General features: G+C 48.1%; 1 protein-coding gene across 3 annotated transcripts in view; it reads left to right on the plus strand.

Annotated features, from left to right (window-relative positions):
• Window positions 1–3,258: 3,258 nt before the first annotated feature.
• Window positions 3,259–12,315, plus strand: part of LOC120957591 (uncharacterized) — a 36,399-nt gene continuing 27,342 nt past the window's right edge. Inside the window, exons 1-2 of one of the 3 annotated variants that reach the window (XM_049608787.1) lie at window positions 3,259–3,544; window positions 4,763–5,375. The gene's annotated coding sequence lies outside the window, so the exon portion shown is untranslated. The remainder of the gene's footprint in view (window positions 3,545–4,762; window positions 5,376–12,315) is intronic. The other 2 variants (XM_049608781.1, XM_040379876.2) reach the window with 2 other exon arrangements.

Raw genomic sequence — 12,315 nt, forward strand, 5'->3', positions numbered from 1 at the left:
GCAACGTTCCTGGAAGTAGTACATGTACTTATTTCTTCTCTACCACTGCCTCCTTCTCCGGCACTTGGTGAATGGGACTGGATGGTACGGGCAGTCGGATGAACGGCACAGCACACCGCCGCTTGTGTAGCTGATCCTAGAGTCCGTGGAAATGGGGGGGGAGGGGACTGGGGCACGGGGGGATAATAAAAATAAATCTTCCGAAAAACGAGTGAGGCCCCGTTAAGACACTGGCACTGCCACCGCGAAAGGTGAAAGCCCCCTGCGGGGCGCGAAGATAGCAGTGGAGTACGGGATGAGGCAAATTCTGAGACCCATGGAAACATCTTCAGCACATCTCCTGGAGGTCGTGAGGCTGGCCGTTCATGTAGCCGTGGCCGCGCAACGGTCGAGCAGCATTACTGGAAGCGTCAGCCGAAAACGGAAACGATTCGCCGTCGCTGGGGGCAGTTCATTTACACGACCGAGGACCCCGAACGATGCCGAGAGAGCGCGCACGTTCGAGTGTCAACGCGATATGCAAAGGTGATGGGAGCGGGCATCCCAGATTCCAGAGGCGAGGCGGAAGAGGTAGTCATAAAAAAGGCAACCAAACAAAACTCTCGGATGACTTTCGGAGGCAGATCGGCAGATCTACGGATGCGACCCGTAAGGAACATATGCACGAAAAAGCAAAAAGAAACAACTACAACATCTCTCACATGCATACACCTATCTTGACAACATTAATAAACACATAAAAAACAACAACAACAACAACACACCTCCATGATAGCCGAGACCCGTGCAAGAGGAGATGACCGCAGCAGCAGTGGCCCCGAGACACTTTCGCAAGCATCTATGCCTACCGTTTCGCTACCCTGCCTCCCCCTCGCAGCTATACCTATACGTGTGGACCAGGCCAGAACGGTAGTTAGTTAGCGTGTGTTGTTTAGTGTCGGGTTACATTTTCCCATAAACGTAGCGCACCGGGAAACCGGGGTCGTCCGGTATCTGCACGCATAATACCCGTTCACCTCTGTGGTCCCTCGACGCTGCAATCGCCTGGGATGTGGAATGCAGCTGGGTCGGATGCACCCTAAAAAAAGACCCTGGATAAGCCGGGCAAGAGCAATCCGCAGAGCAAACGAAACCTGCTGGCTCAGTGTCTGTGGGAGTGTGATACGATCCAATCGCGGATTTTCGACACCTGCGCGGTGTCTCATCTGGTCAGTCGTGCATACAGAAGCGTAGTGGTTAATGAAGTAGCAGATCATCGGGGATAAAAAATATAAAATGTGTAAAAGAAAAAGAGATCACAACCGAGACTGAGACACGTAAGATTTCGATTAGAATTTCTTTCCCAACATTTTTGTTTCCTGTACTCCTTTTACGTATTCCCACAAGTTCTCTGTATGGAGGATCTTCGGAGACTTATCTTGCTTAATCACGCGTTGCAGCCGTTCGCCTCTCGACAGGGTCCTTGGGTAACGGCGTCGTGTACGGCTACTTGGAAGGATTCCGGAGCCGAAGTTGAAATTGAATATTCATCCCGGGCGAGATAACGAGTGCCGCTGTACAGCGCGACCACTCAGCGATGCGTGCCCGGAATCCTGCCGGAAGTGAGGGTTATGTCATCACGTACCGGTGATCTGCTTGCAGTGAACGGAAACTCGGTGCGGAGCGGGTGCGACACGCTTTCGGATGCGGCTAGAATTTATGAAACTTGCCCCGTTCTGTTGTTCGCTCTCTTCTGGCCCACACCATTCGCCTACGACAGGTAAAGCGCACAGGTAAAGCACACTCAATGCTATTGCCTTTTCTCGCCGTACAAAGGGACCCGTGTGTGTGTGTGTGTGTGTTTGTGTGTGTCCTGCTGTCCCTCCCGGTCGCCGGGTCGACGGCCGATGATGTAATTAATATCCGTCCCGACGGTCTGGAGAACGAAGAAAGACAGAAGCCACCCCGAGACTGATCTTTTGGATGGGGTTTGGGGAAAAGAAAAAGTAAGAGAGAGAGAGAGAGAGAGAGAGAGAGAGAGAGAGAAGAGAGAGAGAGAGAGAGAGAGAGACTTGTGGAAAACTGAAGGAACAGTTTGCTTCCCGATTTGGTGTCTGCTCGCATGGCATCTTAGCGTCGGGGGACGGGATGGACATTAGCATAGGAAAGCTTTACGATACGGTGATGATGTGATGCTGCTGTACCACACACGAAAAGGGATAAAAACAAAATAAAACAAAAAGTTCAGGATAAACTTACCCACAGAGCAATCGAACAGTTCACGGGGGTACTGGTGCTTGATTGTTTATTCCTTCCGTTGTTTGCCGTGAGGCTTAGGTACATTTCCGAGATCCGACGTACAATGGCGTGCGGGTTTTGTTTGTTATGCTAAAGTATTGACCGGTCAGCTTTTGTCCAGCCGTTACTTACAAAACCCCTTTTCCTTCGTTCGAAAGGGCCGCCGGTTAAACGTAAAGAGCCAAGGTTGATTATTGCCAATCTTGTATTTGGATGCGTACCTCCATTGCCTGGGCACAGCAAGTTCGCCGAATACAGTTGATCTTGCATCATCCCAAAGCAAACACAGCCGTTCCAGAGGTGTCTTAGCAGGCAGGCTAATGTGTCTGGAAGTGCGGTAAATGCTCATTTCCCTGCAAGCCAAAGACGGCAGCCAATCGTGTCAATTGTGGCGCGCTTCGATTGCCCTCAGACGTATTAGATTCGGTCGTGTCGAGACGGCAGTCAGCATCTTCGGACACATTTTTGTCCGTCACCTTGACCCAGGTACGCACTCCCGCCATCGCCCGCAAGGCCTGAAGGATACGCCGCCTGTCGCCTTGCACATCTTACGTTGGCTGTGCCCTTTTCCTTCCTCTCGATCGATTACCCACCGGTTTCGGTGTGACCATTTAAATGGCGCTAAAGGCGCTAGCGAGAACCATCCCCGAGGTGTGTGTGTGTGTGGTTCCTGCGGGCCCAAAACTTTGCGCCCTTTTACGGCCCTTTTGCATCCTTGTGCTGCCCCTCTGTGTGCGTTCATTTGTGTGCGAGTGAAATGAACGAGAGCTGCAAGCGCACGGGTGAATCACCCGTCCCGTAGGCCCAAGTTTGCGTTTGCGAGAGCGAGCGGCCGAGAGCCCGCAGTCTCTTTCGCTCTTGCATGCTACCCCCGTGCGATCTGCTACGCGCAGCGTATTATTTCTGTCGAAGCGAGATGGCACAGCTGCTGGGTCCTGCGAGTGTGCGCAGGCACGCATCGCCCCAGCTCGAAAGAGCGTCAATGGGAGTGAGCGAGCACTCGAAGATTCATTCTCTCCGAGCGCGCACAGCGAGAGAAAGAATCGGTGTGCGGCTTCAGACGATGCGGCTGTACCGCGGGTTCATCATAACTGCGAAGTCAGTCGTCGAGGCAGCATGCGGCAACGATCTGGTGCATAAACACTGACTCCGTGCAACATTGCGATCGTGTACCGTGTGTGTGTGTTGTGTGATGTCCTTGGCGAAAGTGTATCTCGCAATGTAAGAAAAGAAGCCAAAGTGTGTGTGTCTGTATGTGTTTTTGTGGGTGGGTGTTGCAAATAAATTATTTAAAAAAAACAATAAGAGTACACTTATATCTTCAAAATACGTAGTGTGATTTTTGCACGCTATGTTGACAAGTTCGTTCGATTCACAGTTTCGTTTTGAACCGTAGTGTTTCTTCGTAGTGTTTCGCCCAGCCGGTCCAGAACCTGTGGCTACGTGTGGTGCCTCAGTGGTAGCTAATTTTTCCACGAATATATTTACACCTGTTTGCGACCATCCACAAAGGATCACGCTGCTCAATTTCCGCACACTCAACAAACAACTGCCAATCAACCTAGGTGTGCTCTACTCACCATCCACTGCAAACAAGTAGGATGGATGGAATCGAGCGAAGGGGCGACCCCAAAACATCTAGACCGATATTTCCAGGAAAATTCACCAAAAGATTATAGGGTGCGTGGGTGGCGTGGGAGGGGGAGGGGTGGGGGGGATCTTGCGTAATGTGATCGCTGCATTTTGTCAACCCGGTTTGCTAGAATCGATCTTTTGCAAAAAAAAATCTCCATCCAATGTGTGTGTGTCTTATCTGCAATCAACCGTGCTTTGGGACATCTTCGTGTGGAATTGTTTTCAATTGCAAAGAACATCGCTGATGGAATGTAGCTGGTCTTCGAATTTATTAGATTGTGTGCAGAAGCGATTTATTGAGTCATCATGCTACTCCCGGTACAGCGCAAGTGTTAGTCGATGTGAATCGCAGCGAATGGACACTATTATTGCGGTGGTGAAAATTGTGGCACGCGGCGACAAAAACAACGAAACATGCAAACTAGACTCAACATGATTTAGCCTCCCAGGTACGCGTGTGTGAGTATACATGAGAGTGCATCGCAAGTGGCGCTGTCGAAGCGCAATCGTGTACAGATCGCACAGCCGGTCATCGCAAGTGAAAAGCGTTGATCATAACAAGACGACTGGGCCCCGGCGTGTCGTCTCGAGTGCGCTCGACCATTAGTGCTGCAGTGAACTTCCAGTGAGGTCGGTTTAGCGCACGTCATCGTAGTGACAAAGAATAGAAGAACATCTTAAGCAAAATCTGGAAGTTCCCAGCGAGAAGGGACAGTTTCAGATCATTCACGGCCGCAGTACCGCACACGCGCGAGGACAATTAAGATTTAGCCAAACAGTTTTTGGTGGAGCACAGCACCGAACAGTTTGCAATAAGTGTATTTATTTTTATTTTTTCTCAAATTTCTAGGATATACAGTGATCAAAATCAACTACTTGTGTGTACAGTAATTTAGACTGGTTAAAAAAAATCCTCCAACGGAAATAGCAAAATATTGTGTACAGTGTGTTGTGTGTTGCTCATCTATAAGCAATTTTTGGTCGTGTACAGAGGAAAAAAAACTCGACCTTATTTAGTGCACATCTGTGAGTGCCCGAAGTGCTTGTGATTATTAGGAGGGTTTTAAAACCCCCTTTTTGCCCGTTATTCGGGCAACCAAACGTTGAAGCTACTCCGCCCGAGACAGCGTCACCTGGTGGCCGGTACGGAAAGCACGACACCGCTCTGCGCCTGGCGAAGCCGGAGTCGTCCGGTGTGCGGCGGCGGAATTCAACTTTACGAGTGTCTACCGCAGGCAGTGGGGTGCAAAGTATTGCGATCGTTGGAAAGGGCAACCTTCAATCAAACTGAACACGAAAAACAAACGCCCCCGTAAAGCCGTACAGATCAAGAGACTAGCAGCGGTTCTTTCCTGAGGTCCTGCTGAAAGTGTAAATGTGTGCGTGCTTGTTTATGAGTGTGTGGTGTGAGATTGAGTTCTGGAAGAAAGTGGCTGATGTGTGCGGCGTTGCTTAGATAAGAGGTAGGTGCAGAATTATGTATTGTAAGAAAAAAGTCGATGTTGTAGAATATTCCATCGGAATTTGCATTTGGATGTGGTGTGATAATTCCGTCCCATTTTTTTTTTTTTTGAAGGAAAACAGGAAGCTAGGGTTAGGCTACACTGGGAATCGTGAGCGATCAGGCAAAGCTTAGTGGGGATGTCGCGGTTTCAGCGATCGATAAGCTCTCTCCCGTGCTGGAGAATAGTTCTCCATCTTGTCGATTACGGGCGCACTCTTGCTGCGGGCTGCTATCAAGATGTTATCAACAAGGGCTTCCACCTTCCCTTGCCTCATCCGTGTGCATCACATTCCTCATCAACTGCGATGGGGAGGGGGCATTGTATGGAGGTTGGTTTAAAGAATTTTCGAGGCTGAAGAGATTGCAGGCAATTGATAAGCCGGGCTGAGATAAATGCGTGGATTTTGAACGCGGTTTGATATGTTTTTTTTTCTTGTGTTGGTTTGATTTGTCAACACTGTTTTGCTACTTGGAGCTCGACTTTGCGCTCCTGGGTGAGAGCGACCCGTGAGAGTTGTTAGACTTTGTTTTGCCATGTATGGACATTGGCCTATCTGCTTTCGCTTACTGCCTTGCTTCTTCCCTTGGATCTCGTGTCTAGCCTCGAATGATCCCGGTGTGTGTGGGGATGTGCTCTTTGTTTTGCGGAATATGCGCAGAATGTCCCCGATGTCGTCCTCCTTCTGTAGCCTGCCGTCGTCTGTGTTAGTGTGGCGAGAGAAGAGCTTTGTCATCGTAGAGCTTCGACCTATGGAGGAGTCGAAATCTTCCTTCTCATCTTACCGCACAGCGTACCTTTTCATTGTCCAATCTCCTCGCTCTTCGAATACCCTTTTCATCTCTCCCAGCATTGGATGTGGTGTGAATTGTATCTCTGTCGGTCCCTTTTACTCGCGTCAGGATATCAGGGAACATGAAAGCAATGTGATTGAGCTTCTGGTTTGCTTCACAATCTACGCAATTGGCTCTCCATTTGACTGGTTCAGCAACGTTATAACTAGTTACGCCTTACAGTGGCGCTTAGAAACCTTCCGTTCGATCATGCAAACAATAATGTTGGTTTTATTGTTAAATTACTACGGCATGTGTTTGAGAAGTACATCAGGGATTAGTTATACCTGTGAGGCATGCTACTCTACTCACTATACATTGTTTATCGCAGTAAAGTTATGTTAAAAGGATTGTTAAACATGTAAGTGCAGGTTTTCTAAGAGAAAATCCTCCAAGATAAGGCGATGCTAAAATTGTAACACGTCCTCTCGGCGGAGTTTTCCTTCTCTTGGTATCTGGGCGAGCACGAAAATCGATATTTCGATGACGACGCAAATCTCGCCTTGCTTCCTGGAAAATAACGTCACCGATGCCGTGGGGGATACGATTGCAGCTGGATGCGATGTAGCCTTGGTTTTTGGCTTCAGTGTGTTTCTGTTTTTGTTTTCTTGGAACATTTGAAGTCGTTTAATGATTGAAGCGTAGCTCGATCGAACGAGGCTCACTGCGGGAAGGGTTGGGAGTGTGGACGCACAGTCTAGATTTCTCTAGCAGCGACCACCAATTGCATTGATCATTCATTGCCAGTGCGTCACGACACACGGCAGGCGAATCGAACAAAACCGCAGCAGCAAATGGCATAATCAAGGTGTCATCTCTATCCCCACTACTCGGATCGCTCTCTCTCTCTCTCTCTCTCTCTCTCTCTCTCTCTCTCTCTCTCCCTTTCTCTTTCTACTTATATATCTCTCTCTATCTTCAATGATTGTGCCAGCGTAATAGCTTCTCCATTGCGTTTTGCAGCGAAGGTAAGCGAATTAAACCCAAGCGAAGGATTACCGGTAGTGGTTTTCAATAGTGTACGTTCCACGCATGCAATTATGGTGCGCATGCGCGAGCGAGATGGAGCGGCATGATCTCGCCAGGAACCGCTAAATAGCGCTTAATCAGCGGCCTGTGCAGCGGGATAGAAATGGCCACTGCTGCTGCTGCTGCTGTTGCGCGCAGTGAAAGGGAAGCATTGCTCAGTAGAGGAAGTCAGTGGGGTATACAGTTTAAAGCGATCCAGTCCCCCCTCTTTCCAAGCAAAGCGAACGAAGCTGCCGTTCGTGTATTGGAAATCGAAGCATCTGTGTGTACGCGAGGGAAGCCAGCAATTCATGTACCGGACGGTCACGTTCTTCACGATTGACAACTTTGCGTGACATTTATTTTCCACTGTTCCATTCGCCCCTCCCCCTATCACCCTACCGCTTACAGCTCACCGTCTGGTGTTACCGAACGCTGGTTTCTCCTTCGACATCTTGCTGTCGGACAGAAGTGGGGATGAAAGGTGGAAGGGATTGGGCGGTATGCCCACTTCTCTCGAATGCGAAATGGGAGATGCGACCGCAATTACTGACCGGTGTTTCGTACGTAATCAATGACTGGAGGAAGATGGCGATGAAGATGATGATGATGATGATGAAGATGATGATGGTGGCAGAAATGGATGGAGGGGTTGTCCAAATCGATCGTTCATCGATCCTCAGGTAAAGGCAAAAGCAAACCGGCAATGAATTTCCAGTACACTTCTACGGGCGTCCTCTTTGAAAATGCGTATGGTGTACTCCGGGGAAAAGTTATACTGATTGCTTGGGGAATCGTTTTGACAGCTGTCAGCACATCCAGGGCAGTTGGCATTACAGACAATGGTAACATTTACATGCTTTCTCCCGGTACGCTATGTGGTTAGGCTGTTTGCTGACAGCTGTCAAAATTTTTTTTACTCTCTAGTAGCTTGCTAGCATGTATATTGTTTTTCTATATTTATATTTTGTAGATAGTTCAACTGTAAAAGCTATACGTATACTAATGAATGCTAAATGTGTTCATAAGTTTTGAACCATCACTGCAGAGGCTAATATTTGCTCCCCTATGTACCTTTGGCTCCGTGGCTCATCAATTGATTTTTCTCGTTTTTGCCCTCTTCAATTTGTATTGGACACGCTCTTGCATTTTTATTGCGCGTTGAATGTTTTTCCTCCCTTAATCACGCTGGAACTCTCCAAAGATTGATAATTATTCTCCAGCCGATTCGTGACACACCCTCAAGAGTCTCTTCTGAGATCCTCGGAATGATGGTGATGTGGATCGACCACATGGGAGATATGTATGTCGGGGCCAGAATAGAAGCATTCTGTGGCTTCTGATTTCGCGCGTACGTCAACCCCTCGGACCACGGCTCGCACGTTGTCTTTTTGTCCGTCTTACGTTTTCCTTTTTGTATGCATGCCTTGATGGATGGTCTTCTCGCTTTAGTTCATCCTTTTTTCTCAGTTCCATCTCACCTCCAATACACGACCCAAACAGGTACGGCAATGGCCGCTGTGAACAAAACGGCGCGATCTTTGATTTGTCTCGATTTGCACACCTCTGCGATACAGCGCGTTAGTGTGTCGCTCGTCATGTCATTCCCACCGCCGTAACAGACAGTATTTGCAGGATGGGGAAAGGGTGGAAGATCTTTTAAGCCAGGTTCCATCCTACCCTACCTCCGAAAGGCGCGAAAACGATAAAACAAATCGAAAAGTGCCCCGCGACACAGGCACTCGTGGCTGCTCCATTGCACTGCCCAATACAGCAAGGCCTCGGTAATGTCTGAAGTCTAGTCGTTTTATGTGTCTCTGCATACTAAGATCCATTTTCTCCTCTTCACACACATGCACATAGTGTGTGCGGGGCGTTGGGGCGTGTTGAAAGCTTACCAATTGATTTCCGGGAGTTTGGCCATATTCCCGGAGTAAGGGAAGACAATCCGTATTGCGCGCGCGGATCTCGCGTTACATCCGCGACGGCCCTATTCTCCTGCTCGTCTTGTTGGGTAGGGAGGAGGTATAGGGAGGTGCTCTCGCTGTGTGGCAAATTGAATTTAATGGATAAACTCATCCATCGTGCTCTTGACGAGTTTGCCTCATTGCCTGTGTTTCCAGAATCACTCTGCAAATAATTTAACATACGAACCGCGGGGTTATGTTGTGTCCAAGTAGCCCTATTCTCCATTATGCTTTCGGATTGCGGAAAGACGATGGTAGGGTACAGTACAAATACACATCACATTCGGTCACGTTTCTTCATTCACATTAAGCTCACGAGCTTAAAATATGTATTTCAAAGTGCTTGTACTACGTTCGACTTACTCACAGTTATGTTTGCTCCGAGGATGTAAGGAACATTGAATCGGAAGCAAATGGGTTAATTTTGGTGGATATCTTGTTTATTTTTTTCTTAATTTTGCGAGAGTGGACTTTTTCCTCAACTACTTAACTGATGGTCGCCATCCTTTAGGAGAAACTAACCTTAGAAATTAACAATTCGCCCGTTATGCAAAATTGAATTGTTTCGTAAAAGCGTCTCCAGAAAAACTGCGCTTCGTTATTTTTTTGCCAAACAACTGGCAAAGCTTGATGGGTGGGGGGAGCTATCCGAACATTACCTTCTTGTTATTCATTGGTATGCGTGTGCATGCACGGCATACCAGTCGGCGAATACATCTGGGGCCTTCTCGGCTCTTCGCTGTATCTCTAGCTTCATGCCCGGGCATCTACCCAAGAGATGTGTTTCCTGTTCGGCTCACCTTGAGATGTATCTTCTCGTATCGTTGAGGGTAGCTGCCGTTAACGAACCAGCGAGAAAAGCCTAACTGACAAAGCAAGCCCGAACCTCCTTTGTATGTGAGTGTGTCTGTATGTGTTGTGCTCCGTTCGGCACAACGGCTGCTCCCGCGATGCGTAAAGCGGGTGATTAATAATAATGAAGGAAATTTATTTTATTTTGCTGTTCTCCCCAGCGCGGAGATGGGACGTCCTCTGAACGAGAAGACGCTGGGCGCGACCCTTGCTGAATGTGTCGTTTCGATCATTGCGTTTTTCCTGTGCCCTTTTCCATATGTTCCATGTGCAAAAACGGAGCAAAGATATGGGCCTGCAGGTACTAGATCGATTCAGAAAAAGCCTGTCTGAAAATGGAAAATAAAGGTTAGGCAGTTCGGTCAATTCGAATAACGTGCTCCAAGCTACAAAATCTACAGTGCTCCTCTACACGCTTGCTAAATGACGCTCTGATCTCTCACCATCTTACGTTGAATTTTTTGGCTTCGAAATTCTACCAGAGACTACAAAAAAGAAACTTAAAAACGGTTGCAATAAAAAAAAAAACACGCACACACGATGGTTTTGATGATGGTAGCCGCGTTCTCTAAGGCCATCTGCTCATTGGGTCTCCAGTTTATCGTGTCTGCTCGATCACCTGCATCCCATTTCCTCTTGCCTGTTCGGCAAGATACGGAGAGACAGAACAGAACATCTCTTCTTCATCCCGTACCCCAAAGAAAAGGGGGGCCATGGTTCAGTGGTTTCGCGCAGAGCCATCAACTTCTTCTCCGAGCGAAAAAAGGGCTGCGCGCTCTCTTGGGAAGCCTATTTGTGTCGGGAATCTTGTTCGCTAGGAGAGGATTGGACGAGGCGGGGCTGTGGGAGGCAAGGATGCTTTCATGTGGTAGTTTTCAAAAGAAGCTTGCGCGTACTGAACGGTTAAGTGAATGGATGATGGTAAGCAAGCGACGAACGTACGAGTGAAATTGAGGGTGCTCAGTGTTGTTGTCCGCCGCGGTGGGGATGATGTTGGCGTATTATGGCTTTTGCATTACTGCCAAAGCCTTATCCCTCTCCCACTCTCTCTCTCTCTCTCTCTCTCTCTCTCTCTCTCTCTCTCTCTCTCTCTCTCTCTCTCTCTCTCTCTCCATCGTTCCTTTGTGGGGCCATGGAGCTCTATCGAGCCACCCTTTCGCTTTGTTTTGCTGTAAAATGCGCTGTAAATGGGCATTCAGGTGGAAAACAAACCAGCAGCGCGCACTGTCTCAGCCGCGTATACGCCAAGGGAAATGCTGATGCGCATTTTCCACATTCCACAGAGGAAATTGGTGTGGAAAAGCGAGAATGAAACTGAAACTGCAAGTGCTGTCCTGGAGGGAGCGGGGGAAAAGACTAGATGAAAATGAAAATAATTGTGCGAATGAAAATGAAATTTTTGTGAGAAAAAGAAAAAGGAGAATGGGATGAAATGCGAAAAGAAAGAAGCAACGTAAGATTTTGCGTTAAGGGCAGGGCATGGAAATGGCCTTGAAATACGAAAAAATGCAACATTTTAATAAAATTTGACATGTTTTGTTGTAAAAAAGAAAACATTACATGTTTTGACAAATACACTTACCATTTCAAGAGGTCGATGATCTGATTCTCTTAACAATAGTGGTCTGCTTTTATTTATTTTTTTCCTTCCTTTCCGGGATTCTCATCACGTACACACCTACCATTAGTTTTACTACGGATCTCGTTTTCCGATTCTCGTCTTGCTCACAAAGGTTGGTAAATTTTGGATCGATTTGCCGTTCGGGCACATGCTTGTTAGGCTCACAGCGCGTTCGTCGGCGGTCTTGTCGAGAGCTCCCTTTTCCCTTTCTCTTCCCTCCGTGTAGCACTTACGGACTCTACTGCTAGTAACTTGATGTGTCCCGTGGTTTTCGGTTAGGCTTTTCTTCTCCTTTCACAGGAAGATGGCGTCCATAAGAGACAGCAGCAGCAGCAGCCTCTTCGGTTGACTGAGTTTCCCGTTTGCGTATTCTTCACGTGGTGGGGCTCTCGGTCTCGGTAGGTGCCTTTGCGCGTGCGCACGCGCTCTCTACCCTTGGAAGAGGGTTTGGGATGGGAATCGCGAGAAGAAGTTTTTGATCACATCACACAAACTTACACACATACATGGTTTCTCTCTTTCCCTCTGTTGTGTTCATCTCGGGCAAGCTTTCGAGAATCATACACACAGAGACGACGATGATGATGTTGATGCGCGTCCCAAACAATGATCAGGATAGT

The sequence above is a fragment of the Anopheles coluzzii genome, chromosome X (genome assembly GCF_943734685.1).
Source record: "Anopheles coluzzii chromosome X, AcolN3, whole genome shotgun sequence".
In the NCBI taxonomy this organism is placed as follows: Eukaryota; Metazoa; Arthropoda; class Insecta; order Diptera; family Culicidae; genus Anopheles; species Anopheles coluzzii.